This window comes from Odontesthes bonariensis, chromosome 8, assembly GCF_027942865.1.
Source record: "Odontesthes bonariensis isolate fOdoBon6 chromosome 8, fOdoBon6.hap1, whole genome shotgun sequence".
Taxonomy (NCBI): Eukaryota; Metazoa; Chordata; class Actinopteri; order Atheriniformes; family Atherinopsidae; genus Odontesthes; species Odontesthes bonariensis.
Window position 1 is genome coordinate 30849970 of NC_134513.1, and position 15425 is coordinate 30865394.

Consider the following 15425-nt stretch of genomic DNA (forward strand, 5'->3'; position numbering starts at 1 on the left):
ATTCAATAACAATGGTGAACACTGCAGTATTAATGAAATGACGATGGAAGTTGGCCTTTAAGCGAAATCAGGCCAGCTGATTTCGGCTCGGGCAGGAGTGAAGTGCACTGTGTGTAAACGCTCTGCATACTGTCTGATCCATGAGTATGCCGTTTTCAAGTATGTAGTATGTAGAAGGCGGTTTCGAACACAGCCACTGTTTCCTGAACTCTTCAGCTGATAAGTATCAGACACTACAGGTTCAACACACTTCCTGCTCTCAAACACAGCAGCTCCAATCTGCAATTCCTTGTTCCCTCCCCTTCAGATCTGCAGTTTGATGAAGGAGGTAACCAACATGTGATGAACTGACAGGCTCCGTCCTCTGCATCGACACATGATTTGTAGATTAGAGCTCAGAGGAGTTTCAGCTTTGAGGAAGTGAAACTCACTTTCATAATTGCTGCTGAGAGGTGAAATGGCGCAGAAAGGAGTTCAGCTGAACCAGGAAACAATTTCTTGTTCGATCTGTCTGGATCTACTAAAGGATCCGGTGACTATTCCCTGTGGACACAGCTACTGCATGAACTGTATTAAAACCCACTGGGATGGAGAGGATCAGAAGGGAATCCACAGATGCCCTCAATGCAGGAAAACCTTCATACCGAAGCCTGTCCTGGAGAAAAGCACCATGTTAGCTGATTTAGTGGAGCAGCTGAAGAAGACTGGACTCCAAGCTGCTCCTGCTGATCACTGCTATGCTGGACCTGAAGATGTGGCCTGTGATTTCTGCTCTGGAAGAAAACTGAAAGCTATCAAGTCCTGTTTATTCTGTCTGGCCTCTTACTGTAAGAAACACCTTCAGCCTCATTATGATGTGGCTCCATTAAAGAAACACATGCTGGTGGAGCCCTCCAAGAACCTCCAGGAGAACATCTGCTCTGATCACGATGAGGTGATGAAGATGTTCTGCCGTACAGATCAGAAGTCCATCTGTTATCTCTGCCCTATGGATTAACATAAAGGCCACGACACAGTGTCAGCTGCAGCAAAAAGGACTGAGAGGCAGAGAGAGCTGGAGGGGAGTCGGCAACAGATCCAGCAGAGAATCCAGGACAGAGAGAAAGATGTGAAGCTGCTTCAGCCGGAGGTGGAGGCCATCCATCAGTCTGCTGATAAAACAGTGGAGGACAGTGAGAACATCTTCACTGAGCTGATCCGTCTCCTCCAGAAAAGAAGCTCTGATGTGAAGCAGCAGATCAGATCCCAGCAGGAAGCTGAAGGGAGTTGAGTCAAAGAGCTTCAGGAGAAGCTGGAGCAGGAGATCACTGAGCTGAAGAGGAAAGATGCTGAGCTGAAGCAGCTCTCACACACAGAGGATCACAGCCAGTTTCTACTCAACTGCCCCTCAGTGTCAGCACTCAGTGAGTCTACACACTCAGTGAGTCTACACACTCATCCAGCATCAATATCCGTCCTCTGAGGCACTTTGAGGATGTGACAGCAGCTGTGTCAGAGCTCAGAGATAAACTACAGGACATCCTGAGAGGAATGGACAAACATCTCACTGAGAGTCACTGAAGTGGATGTTTTACTGTCAGAATCCGAACCAGAACCAGAACCTGAACCAAAGAACAGAACTGACTTCTTAAAATATTCATGTGAACTCACACTGGATCCAAACACAGCACACACACAGCTGTTACTGTCAGAGGAGAACAGAAAAGTGACATTTATAAATCAACCTCAGTCTTACTCAAATCACCCAGAAACATTCACTGAATATTTTCAGGTCCTGAGCAGAGATAGTCTGACTGGACGTTGTTACTGGGAGATGGAGCTGAGAGGGGGAGGAGTTGGTGTAGCAGTCGCATACAAGAACATCAGCAGAGCAGGAAGTGGGACTGAATGTGGATTTGGTCGTAATGACAAATCCTCTGCGTTAAGATGTTTCAGAAACAGTTGTGAATTTTGGTACAACGATATAAAAACCTCCATCTCAGGTCCTCAGTCCTCCAGAGTCGGAGTGTACCTGGATCACAGAGCAGGTATTCTGTCCTTCTACAGCGTCTCTGAAACCATGACTCTCCTCCACAGAGTACAGACCACATTCACTCAGCCGCTCTGTGCTGGGATCAGGATGCTTTATTCTGGAGACACAGCTGAGTTGTGTAAAGTGAAATAAATGTATTTAATCAGCTTGTTGCTGACAGCTCATTGCTGTGATGTCTCTGCGCTGCTGTTCTTCTGTTTATTTGCTGTTTTTTCCTGTGTCTGTGCAGCCATGGAGGATATCACTGCTAATGATGAGTTTGATTCACAGAAATAGTTCTCCACATGAAAATCTAAACTTCTCTGAGCTCTAAATATCAGTTGGATCCATGCAGACCTTCCTTTATCACAGATTATTTTCAGATCTCATCACTTTGTAAATGTGAAAATAATTCTGGAGTTACACTTACTTTGATTTGTTTCAGATATCAAATGTTGTTGCTTTTTTGAAAACTCTCAGTAATGATCTACTTATTAACCCAGAAACTAAATGTCCTGATTCTGGATGTTTTTCTGTAAATAATAAATTGTGGCTTCATCCTGATCATGAATTGTGTTTCTGTGTGAAAATGGGAGTGAGGCTGTCACCCCACCAGAGTGTTACTAAAATTTTGTCTAAAATTTTGTCTCAGCGCACATGTGCACTTCTTCAGGAACTATGTTTCAGTGCGGGGCCGTCATAATTGAGGACTGAGGGCTCTCCGTGTGCGTGGAGACTTAAATTAGGTATTTATAGATAAACGACTGGTAGGCTACATCTTCACTACATCAGTATGGGGGGAATTGATCATGCTGAAATTATAACTTATTTTATCCAGTCAGGCTGGAACACAAATAAAAAGCCTAGCCTGTGTTTTGCACAACCTTGTTGGTTAGGAGGTGGTCACTTTCCCCCCGAAGGCACGTCTCTAGAGTACATGAACGCGCACGAGCACGAAGGTGCGCAAAACTTTTAATTAATTGGTTGCAATGGGGATGTGAAGAGTATTTCAAGCAATATGTAAAAAAATGTTCCAGAAAAAGATCCCCTACCCCACCTTTAAACCATCATCAATGTAGGAACACACAAGTAATCTCATCACTTTCTGTGAAAAATGCAATTAAATCCTAACACAAATGTATTCATTCAAATAAATCTCCTCACCTTACAAAAGCAGTTTTTTCATTAAATCGCTCTTCTCTGCCACTCTGTCAATCACTAGCCCCTTTCACACTGAGGAATAACCCGCGTTTAATTCGCGAATTTAGCGTGTCCGCTGTTCCTTTCACACTGACGACCCAGGCTGGCGTGTCAACTCGACTCGCCTTTCGACCCGCGACGGACCCTAGTCTTTTTGCCGAGCCGAGTTTGGTGTGAAAGCAATTGACGGGGGTCGGACGTGGGCGTGCGTGACGTGAGGAGTTTAAAAGACAGAATAGACAGCTGATTCAGAGCAACAGCGACAGGTGAGGACAAGTTTCACTCTGTTTTACATCAAGTTCGAGACATTTTTGAAGATGGCCAACTGGGGAGACAAGGAGGTCCGCGAGCTCCTCAGCCTCCAAGCAGAGGACATTATTTACCACCACATTTCGGGGACTATAGTGCTCTTGTATTCTCCGCATTGTCATGGTCTCTCCCCTGGCTCCTGCTCTGGTTTTCAGTTCCACCCTGTCAGACCGTCTGCGAACACGCTCCTGATACCTGTTTCCTGGCTAAAGTACTCTGACTCCAGTTATACCCACCCGGACCTGCTCTGTAAGCCTGCCTGTTCTCCAGTCCTTGGAAACCCGACTTGCCTTCTGCCTGACACCCTCCCTGATCTCCTGCCCTGGTAATGTTGACCTGCCTTCCGCCTACCTACCACGATTCTGGATTACCCTTGACTGTTACTGCCGCTTTGGTCACCTTTTCTGTTGTGTGTGTGTGTTCCCCCCCAGGACTCCCAGCCCCGTGGCGAGTGAGCTCGGACCTACCACCACCTAAACGAGACGCTGCTCAACCACTGGGGGACACACACACACATAGGCACCTGGACCATAGCACAGTGGATAGCACACCAGCCTGCCAAGCCAGCAATCCGGGTTCGATACCAGAGTCGGTCCCAACTCCCTTTTCCCTGAAACTCCAATAAACTGTTTAAAACGTGACGCATTTGTGGTCCTCCTCTGTCTGGTCTTGACAGTACGGTCTGACCAGCATGGACCCAGCGCACGACACATCCAGTATGGAAGCCTCCAACCCTGAGCCACCAACTGCTATGCAGCGACTGGAACATGCAGAGGGAGAGATGCAACGTATATCTGTAGACCTTTCATCGCTGATTCAGCTTGGTCACCAGCAGCGACAGCAGATCCAGCAGCAGCAAGGACAACTAGCCCAGGTATTGCAAATGCTTACCCACCTGACTTCTCCGTCTGTTCCTTTCCCATCTGCACCACCTCTACTCTCTGCTCCAGTGGCTCTTCAGCATCCCACCACCGCTCCAGTTCCAGTGTCCCCACTTCAAGCTTCCGGTGCCCCAGAGCCGAAGATTGGTAACCCCGAACACTTTGACGGTGACCCTTGCCAAGTGAGGGCGTTCTTGACCAGCTGCCGGCTCCAGTTTTCACTACAGCCCAGAACCTTCGCCTCAGAGAGGGCTAGAGTGGGGTACACCATTACACACCTGACAGGCCGGGCTCAGCTGTGGGGAACCGCTGAGTTTGACTGGCAGACACCAGCCTGCGCTTCTTTCAATGCCTTTTCTGAGGAGATGTTGAAGGTGTTCGACCTGGGCTCATCAACTTCAGAGGCATCCAGGGCTCTGATGACCATTCGCCAGGGGAACCAGACAGTGTCGGACTATTCCATCGATTTCCGCACCCTGGCAAGGCGCAGCCCCTGGAATGAGGCCGCACAGGTGGATGCCTTCCTTCACAGCCTAGCAGACTATGTGAAGGACGAACTCGTCTCACACGATCAACCCCCGACACTCGATGAGGCCATCAGTCTTGCTGTTCGGATCGACCGCCGGATCCAGACCCGCCGCCGGGAGAAGGGACGCTTCACCCAGCCCTCTGCCCGCACTCGGAGTGACTCTTCTGCTCTGCCCCCCACCTCAGCTGCTCCCCAGAACCAGCCCGAACCCATGGAGATTGGTCGTGCCTCCCTCACTGCAGCGGAGCGCCAGCGCCGCTTCTCGTCCAACCTCTGCCTGTACTGCGGGAGGGAGGGGCATCGTGTCGCCACCTGTCCAGCAAAAGCCGGAGCTCACCGGAAGTAGGAGGAGTCCGGCTGAGCTCGATGAACACTCTTTCCTCCACCGGCTGTAAGCCTCTTTTTCAAGTCCGTCTCCTCATCTCCCGGACCACCCACACTTTGGCTGCCCTGGTGGACTCTGGTGCCGAAGCCAACATTATGGACCCTGAACTGGCCCATCAGTTGGGTCTGGAGACCCATCATCTGCCCTCTCCTATCCCAGTCCGAGCTCTAGATGGCCATCTCCTCGGTACTGTCACCAGCATCACCGCCCCCATCTCAATGATCCTGTCAGGTAACCACCAGGAGACTCTCTGCTTTCACCTGCTCCGCTCCCCAAACCAACCTCTTATCCTGGGCTACCCATGGCTCCGCCGCCATAACCCTCACCTCGACTGGATGACCGGGACAATCAAGGAGTGGGGAGAGGACTGCCACCAGACCTGTTTGCGTTCTGCCCCATTGCCCCCCAGTTCGGTGCCCACCGACTCAGCCCCTGACCTTTCCAATGTCCCCAAAAACTACCACAGACTTCGGCAGGTATTCAACAAGGCCAAGGCCACGTCACTGCCCCCGCATCGCCCCTATGACTGCGCCATAGACCTCCTCCCTGGAACTACTCCACCCAAGGGCGGCCTGTACTCTCTGTCTGCCCCTGAAAGAAGAGCCATGGAGGAGTACATCAGGAACTCCCTAGCAGCTGGGATCATCCGCCCGTCCTCTTCTCCTGCTGGTGCAGGGTTCTTCTTCGTGGGGAAGAAAGATGGGACCCTCCGGCCCTGCATCGACTACCGGGGTCTTAATGATATCACAATTAAGAATCGTTACCCTCTTCCTCTGCTCACCTCCGCTTTTGAGTTGCTCCAGGGAGCCACAATTTTCACAAAATTGGATCTCAGGAATGCTTACCATCTGGTGCGGGTGAGGGAAGGAGATGAATGGAAGACAGCGTTCAACACCCCAACAGGTCACTAAGAGTACCTGGTCATGCCTTTCGGCCTCACCAATGCCCCAGCAGTGTTCCAGGCTCTAGTAAACGATGTCCTGCGGGATATGCTGAACAAGTTTGTCTTCGTGTACCTGGATGACATTTTGATCTTCTCCCGAACCCTGACCGAACACACCCGCCACATCCAACTGGTCCTCAGTCGTCTCCTGGAGAACTCCCTGTATGTCAAAGCAGAGAAGTGTGAGTTTCATGCTCGATCCATGGCTTTCCTGGGATACATTGTGGCAGAAGGGAGTATCCAAATGGACCCAGCTAAAATCTCAGCAGTGACTTCATGGCCCGTACCAGAGAGCAGGAAAAAGCTCCAGCAATTCCTTGGGTTTTCCAACTTCTACCGCAAATTCATCCGCAACTACAGCACAGTAGCCTCTCCTCTCACCGTTCTGACCAGTCCCAAACAACCATTCGCCTGGACCTCAGCAGCCAATGAAGCCTTCAGTGTCCTCAAATCCCGGTTCACCTCTGCCCCCATTCTCCAGATGCCCGATCCAGACCGACAATTCGTTGTGGAGGTGGACGCCTCTGATGTGGGAGTCGGAGCAGTTCTCTCGCAACGAGCAGCCGAAGATGGCAAACTCCACCCCTGTGCGTTCTATTCTCGCAGACTATCACCATCGGAACGCAACTACGACATAGGCAACCGTGAGCTTTTGGCTGTCAAGCTTGCCCTGGAGGAGTGGCGCCACTGGCTGGAGGGTTCAACTGTTCCATTCATTGTCTGGACTGACCACAAAAATCTTGAATACATACGAACCGCTAGACGACTGAACTCCAGACAGGCCCGCTGGGCTCTGTTCTTTACCAGGTTCAACTTTACCCTGTCATACCGCCCCGGAACACGAAACAGTAAGCCTGATGCCCTTTCCCGTCAGTTCCAGAAAGACAACACTCACACAAACAATCCAGCACCCATCCTGCCCGGTCCCTGTCTCATTGCCGCTCTGACTTGGGATGTTGAGGAACAAGTACGGGAGGCTCTTCGTGACCAGCCTGGCCCCAGTATGTGCCCTGATGACCGCCTCTTTGTCCCTGAAAACCTGAGGTCTCAAGCCATACAGTGGGGTCACAGCTCCAATCTCGCTTGCCATCCTGGGTCCACTCGCACCTGTCACCTTCTCCCCCAGCGGTTCTGGTGGCCATCTCTGAGGAAGGATGTGAGGGACTTTGTCCGTGCTTGCCCCACCTGTAGCCAGAACAAGTCATCCAACCAGCCCCCCGCTGGCCTACTCCAGCCTCTGTCCGTGCCCATGCGACCCTGGTCCCACATCTCTTTGGACTTTGTCACAGGTTTACCCCCATCTGACGGTATGACTGTCATCCTCACAGTAGTAGACTGTTTCAGTAAGATGGCACACTTCCTTCCTCTCCCAAAGCTGCCATCCGCCAAGGAAACCGCCCAGGTTGTCTTGGATCATGTCTTTCGTATACACGGGCTGCCCAAAGATGTTGTCTCGGACCGGGGTCCGCAATTCACGTCGACCTTCTGGAAGGAATTCTGCCACCTTCTAGGAGCTACGGTCAGCCTCACCTCAGGATTGCACCCCCAGTCCAATGGCCAGTCAGAGCGGGCGAATCAGGAGCTGGAGAAGGCGCTCCGATGCATGGCATCTGGAAACCCCCGGGCCTTTGCGAAGCAATTGATATGGGTTGAGTACGCCCACAATTCTCTCACCTGCTCGGCCACTGGCATGTCCCCCTTTCAATGTGTGTATGGCTACCAACCACCCCTCTTCGCCAGCCAGGAGGGGGAGGTCACCTGTCCATCAACCCTCGCCTATGCCCGACAATGCCGCCGTGCCTGGTCTCGAGCTCGTGCCACACTTCTCAAATCGGTCATCAGCTACTCTCACGGGGCCAACCGTCGGAGGACTCCGGCACCGACCTACCGAGTGGGCCAGAAGGTGTGGCTTTCGACCAAGGACCTGCCACTCAGAGTTGAGTCAAGGAAACTGGCCCCTCGGTTCCTTGGTCCATTCCCCATCCTCAAGATCATCAGCCCTACTGCTGTCCGGCTCCAACTACCCATATGTCCATGAGAGTGCACCCCACTTTTCATGTCTCCAAGATAAAGCCGTCTCACGAGAGCCCGCTGGTTCCGGCCGCACCCCCTCCTCCTCCACCACGTCTCATTGATGGAGGTCTGGTCTACTCCGTCCGACGACTGCTCCGGTCCAGGCGAAGAGGCAGAGGTATCCAGTACCTAGTCGACTGGGAAGGGTACGGTCCAGAGGAGAGGTCCTGGGTGCCTGCCAGACGAATTTTGGATCGGACACTCATTGCTGATTTCCATCGTCTGCATCCTGACCAGTCCTCCATCCGGCGTGGCCGCCCTAGGAGGTCCCAACGGGCTGCCCGCTCGACACCTGACCCGGACCCAGAACCTGGCCTGTGTTCTAACGTGCTCCCTGCTGATGGGGGAGCAAGGCCCCTTGGCGATGTGGATTCACCGGTCCCCTCTGAGGACGAAGCGATGGAGACTGATCGATCTGAGGAATTCTGACCCTCCTCCGGCTCCCCCCTCCGCCCTCCCTGCTTGGTGGTGTCTCTTGGGGACTTCTGGGGCCGTCCCTTGGGGGGGGGGGGGGGGGGGGGGGGGGGGGGGGGGGGGTTCTGTCATGGTATCTCCCCTGGCTCCTGCTCTGGTTTTCAGTTCCACCCTGTCAGACCGTCTGCGAACACGCTCCTGATACCTGTTCCCTGGCTAAAGTACTCTGACTCCAGTTATACCCACCCGGACCTGCTCTGTAACCCTGCCTGTTCTCCAGTCCTTGGAAACCCGACCTGCCATCTGCCTGACACCCTCCCTGATCTCCTGCCCTGGTAATGTTGACCTGCCTTCCGCCTACCTGCCACGATTCTGACACACTTAATATCTATGACTGATGTCATTGGGTATTTGCAATATCTGCACACCAGTCAACTTTACATAAGCCGACAAAATCAAATGGCACTAGATACGTTATAGCCTTGCCTACATTAATGATTGAAATATTCATGGTGGGCCGCCATGGCCAAAAATGCCCGGGCCGTTTTTTGGTCCCAGTCCAGCCCTGTTCATGATTCTAGGATCTTCCGAAGTAAGGTGTAGCATAGCCAGAATTTTGGTGATCTAATGAGAGGTCAGGTGTAGAGGTCATCTTAAGGAATTTATATCAGAAAAGTGGACTTTGGAGAACACTCGTGAGCACACCAAACTAGTTTGAATTAAGAGTGTGCAGAAAGGTTTTCAGAGTTGGTCAAGTGTCAATTGTGATGTTGCTGAATGTTACATCAACTTTTCCAGGTTTGTTTTAGTGAGAGATGTTGAGTTTGATTTGAAAATGTATACATACCAGAGGATGGTTTCAGTCAATCAACCTCTGGGTTACAGGCCCAGCACGCTTCCGCTGTGCCACTCTGCTACACAACTCAGATGGGACTCGAACCCACAATCCCTGGCTTAGGAGGCCAGTGCCTTATCCACGTGACTATTCAAAATAAAAAACCCAACTTAAAGAAATCGGGTAAACGATCCTCTAATCCATTTAAAAAAAGTGAAAGATTTCAGTCTTTTGACACAATAATTCTTTTTTCTTACTTTTATCAGAAAAGTGGACATTGGAGAACACTCATGAGCACACCAAACTAGTTTGAATTAAGAGTGTGTAGAAAGGGTTTCAGAGTTGGTCAAGTGTAAATTGTGATGCTATGAATGTCACATCATTTTTTCCAGGTTTTTTTAATGAGAGATGTTGAGTTTGATTTGAAAATGAATACATAGCAGAGGATGGTTTCGGTCCATTGACCTCTGGGTTATGGGCCCAGCATACTAAGGCTGCGCCACTCTGCTACACACCTCAGATGAAACCAGTTTAGCTGCATCTCGCTTAGGCTAATCCAAGCGAGGCTTACATAGCCTAGCTAAGTGCGAGTGCATGAGGAACGTAAGAAGCCCTGACGAGTGGATGGTGGAAAAACGGAGATGGCAGAAAAGGAGAGCAAGACAAGCGCTGTTATTTTTTCGGCAGCTGAACAAAGAATGCTTATGGAGCTGTATGAGGATTTTAAAAGTGTCATCATCAGAAATGGTAATACAGCTGTGATCAATAAAGTTATGAAAGTTTCATACCATTGTCAATTGTTACATATTTACTGTCCTCGTGTATTTATGCTCTCCTCTTTGTGTTATAATTTGTTTACATAAAGCATGCTGAATTGTCTCTGTATGAGATGTACAGCACAAATATACTGGCCCTGCTCAGTTTATTAATAACCCAATAATCGACACGCGTCATCATACTTTGTGACTTCGTGACTTCGTTCATGCTCGAACTATATTCTTAGCGGTGGCGGAGTAATATCAACGAACATCCAGTACAAAATGTCAAATAAAACACGACAGAAGCAACTTTTCGCAACGAAATTTGATATGGACTACCAGTGCACACCAGTAACCACTCCGGTGAGTTGATGATTTTGAAAACGGACGATTATGGTGCTTTTATGGACCTTTTAGGACATGCACCATGCTTGCCATTCTGAAGCAGGTTGAGAAGAATCAAAATTAGGCAAATACCGGAGACAGCAGTAAACATCAAAAAAGCGGTGAGGGGGGTTCTAAAACATTGCAGACGACTCATAAAAGAGGCTTAATGTTGAAAATACCGCAGTTATCCTTTAACATTTCCTCCTGTCTACGAACCAAAATAAAAAATATTATCTACATCACAAAATTGGATGTGAGCCAGATAAATATACAAACACTCATGATATGATGTTACATAAATTTGTACAAACCAATGCACAATACAAAACATAAACACCCTTTGTTGCTGCTGTTGTGCCTCATGGCTATTCAGTGTGTTTGCTAAAACTGTTCATCTCTCTCTTACTCACACACTCACATAAGCCCTACCAAAACACTCAAATAATTCCTGCTACAGATGATGGCAAGATTCCATGTACAGTAAATATAAAACCTACAGCTAAACAGAACAAAGTCAACACACTGCTTCATTATAAGTCAGATGACAGCCCTGACTCATGTGAACCTGGACAACACTCAGCTTGCGAATGTGGAGCAGTATAGAGGATCTCTGCAGTAGATGAGTTATTACCCGACGCATTTGGGCTATTTCCCTTGAGCCAGAGGTACTTCCTCAAGTTGAAGTATTTTCTCCCTCAAGTGTGCTCAGTAGTGAGCTGAGGCCAGATAATATACACAGAATTTGAAGCGATTGAGCCTTCATTTTCTTTAGTTTGGCATTCAATATCTTTATTAGTTTGAGGAAAGCGTTGTTTCATTTTGAATCCGTTTGGTTAGAGATTCAAGTGATTACAGCGCATTTCAAATGCAGTTCAGATTTTCCAGTAAATGCCTTATGTTCAGTGAGTTCTAGGACTGACTGCAGGTCCACAAACTAACAATAAGGGGATGACAGAGGATGTTTTGTTTTACATTCCAACTCTAAATAGAATTCACTTGAACTTATGTTTAGAATTATATAGCTCACTTTCACAAAATGCTCCAGTCTGTATTCATTGGTGTGTAGTAAGTTCAAAATGATGCCCTCACCCTTGCTATCATTTCATACCATGTGATATCTTCGGATGGCTGTGAGACAGCAGTGGTTACCACAGCACCACCCTTGGTTTGGCATTCATATTACATAATTCTTTGCTTGAATAATGCTTGTAGACTCATTCCCCCAGGTAGCTTTGACAGAGGGGAAGCAGATCTTTTTAACATTGGTTAATGTAAGAAACTAGCTCTTTGAACCCAAATCTTTCTGTGATCTTATCTTTTTCTAAACCTAGATAAAAAGCCAATCATTTTGATGCAGCTTGTGTAACAAAAGTGCAATGTGTTTTCTATTTCCTGTGGTCATATCCACAGTATTTAGTTTTCAGGAACTGCTTTGTCGTGGGAGTAGGGCCTGTAACTGTTTCTAATTATCTTCCCTTGCTTTATGTCATCTCCATGAAAACTTGTAAAGTAGTTTTTCTTTTTTAAAGTTTAGAGTTATCATTTCATAATTTCTTGCATTGTTGTTGTTTTCCATCAGACTGTTTGCTTCATTCTTTTGAATCCAGTTTCCTCATCAACTGCAAATGATAATGTTTTCCACCACCATCAGCCATTCCACGAAAGTAGCTAAAGAAAGCTATATACACCTTTACTTCAAAAGTACACTCCTTCGGGTAAGTAAAATTCTTGCGCCTTGTGCAAACCTCTGTGCCAGTGTGTATGCTTCTTCAGGCAGACCCAAGATTCAGTGGCACTAGCTCACTTGTGCCAGCGCAAATGGTTGTGCAAGCTTCTGGTGTCCCACAGGCTGTTCAGACAGGTCCAGCATTAAGCAGCTTGCGCTCTGGTCTGCCTGCAACAGGATGTCTACTGTCCTTTATGTGCCTGTTGACATAGGATCCACCGCTAGTGCTCTGCAAATGGAGCTGCCCAATCTGGACCACAAGGTAATATCTTCTGCTTGGAGTGTAGCTGGCCCAAAATATAATGTTGGGAAGCCTAAAGGTCTCCGTGCGTTGCTCATGTAGCCACTAGCAAATCTTGCCGAGCTCTATTATGAAGCAGAAACCTGCTGTGTTCAGTTAACTGGACTTTTTGTTTCAGAACGAATGTGTATTAACACAAAACTATCACTAAGGTAATGCACAGATGTGTAATAATGGCTCCCCTCTGCTTGGAGGAAAGGGCCTTCACTTTAGGCAGGCTTACTGGGGCACCAAAGGGAACCTGCTGAGGATTACACCTGTGCTTCTCATTTGGTCTGCTCACAATCTCTGCAGAGGGGAGTGGAGCTCTCAACTTTAAGCCCTATAGGAAACTAGGATGTCAAGACTCAATATACGTGCTATCAAAACTTTTCCTCTGAAGAGGACTAATTGTGAAATTTCTCCACACAGAAACCGAGTGGGCTATTGCTCCCTCAGTCTTTGAGGATGTGTCAGCCCAAACCCAGTGAAACCACTGACGTTCTCCCCTCAAGCCCCTCTGTCACTACTTTCAGGATGTCCACTACTTGAAGGAGCATATTACTGACAGCCATGGTTCTGGGCAGCAGAAAAAGTTCTTCCCAAGTGCCTGCTAGAGCTGCACATTATGAGCCAAATGTTTGTTGAGAGAGCGGTAGACATACAGACATTTGCAGACATACCAGCAAATGTCTTTCTTTCAATGCTTGAACTAATGTGATTCTGTTTCAGACTGGTAAGCTGAATCTCAACAGCATAATAAGTTTCTTTTTAGTACTTGAATTAAAATCTTGTCAAATGTTCTAGTTTCAGAATAATTGACTCGTAAACGATGGTCTGTGTACACCTTCTGGGTTCAAGGCAAATGACAGGCATCGCCTGTCAATTGACCAGGTACAGCATCCTTTACAGCCATTTCTCTACACCTGTACATGGCAGCTGGACACAGCCTCTTCCATGCAGTGCACTCTTGAAATTGTTACAGCTTTGTGCCACCACGTAACTCCGGCACTGATTACTCATTGCCAAGTGCACAGTAGCCAAACTGATGTGCTTGAAATACATGGCTGGAGAGTTGATTCTGAAATATTCAGATGCAGTTGAGCCACAGCCAGGCTTCTTTGTCTTAGGTGGTCTGGTCATATGGTGATCTTGCCCAGGTTTCCTTTTACCAAACCCTGCAGAAGGAATGCTAAAGTAATGGCTAGCCAGTGGGTAATGAACATAATTCCTGTCTTGCCACAGGCTCAAGTTCTGGGTATCCCTGTGCCACTCTATTGTGCTTTAATAGGCAACTTGTTGCCTTTTCATTCTGTAGTGGCATGTTCTGCAATTGTGCCTGTACATGCCTATTGATGTTGCATACTCTGAATTTACAACTTCTAAATGGGAAGTCAAATTTCCTAGTTGGTATCCTGGGTAAGCTTTATCGAGTTCTTGTACAGTTGGAAATGTACATGGTTTGCTGAGTAAATGTAAAATCTTTAATTTGCTGTTCTGCTCTAACTCGCTGACCAAAGTATTCGTAGTACTAATGGTGCTCTTCCAGTACCCAGCTCCTTATAGCTTTCAAATTTCTAGCCAGCAGTCTTTGCTCATAAGCGACCCAGGAATGATCTCGGAGCAACTATAAGTGAGAGGATGCGTTGCTGATGCCATTTAAGAAAAATGAAATGTTTTGAAAACTTATCTAAGAAAATACAAAAACAAAATGCTTAGAATTTTTAATAAGCCTCAATTTATTCTATAGATTTCTCAATTGGCCTATTTGACTTGTTTTAATGTTCTCTTTTCCTGTCTTGTATGCTAATCTTTTATTTTTATTGCCGAGTTAATATTTTACTGTTATCTGCAAATGGCTTTTAATAGTATAGTCATTTTATAATTCTTGTATTTTGTTTCATTCAATGTTTGTCCTTTTTAATTGCAATGTCAAACATTGAGTTACATTTTGCTTGAAAAAATGCTATATAAAGTCACGAGCCCTGCAAATCCCTGAAATGCTCAAAAGGTCTTCAAGGGGACATTATGATAAAATAACTTTTTTTTTTATATATATAAATCTAAATGAAACCTTGTATTGTCATCTTGGAACATGTCCATACCACGAAGGAAGAAAAAAGATTGACAGAAAAACCTGGTCATTACATATTTAGTTGTCAGCTGACCTCATTCTTTTCGCACATGTTGCTGAACGTCCACCTGTCCAACTGAAGCCACCCCAGATCATGCTGCTGCCCCCACAGGGTTGGGAGGCACTTGGTTTGATGGATAAGTCCCAGTTTCTCGAGTTGCTTTCGCAAACACTCTTATCATTAAATATTGTAATGAGTTTCGCTGGTGATTTGATTTCACCAAAGGTTTTAAGTGAACTCCAATCACAATCATTCAAGATTTTTGTCTGACCACATTTCTTCGTCAAAGATGATTGTATCCAGGGAGTTTCCTGTTTCTTTCCCAATGGCAGCTGGGTTAGATTGCAGCGCCAACATGATCCTAAATTGGATAAAGCAGTTATAGAAAATGAATGGATGGAGATGACTGTTCAATCATTTCACCATTCTGAAACAGTAACATAATTTCCCCAATCACGGATTTTATTCTAACATGCCTGTTTAACAAACATGGAACTAATAGCATAAGTCAGGGTTACATAAGATCCATATTTGTAAATCAAACTAAGTTGACAAGAAA

General features: G+C 47.3%; 1 pseudogene; it reads left to right on the forward strand.

Annotated features, from left to right (window-relative positions):
- Nucleotides 1-457: 457 nt before the first annotated feature.
- Nucleotides 458-5276, forward strand: LOC142385718 (E3 ubiquitin/ISG15 ligase TRIM25-like; annotated as a pseudogene).
- The last annotated feature ends 10149 nt before the right edge of the window (nucleotides 5277-15425 follow it).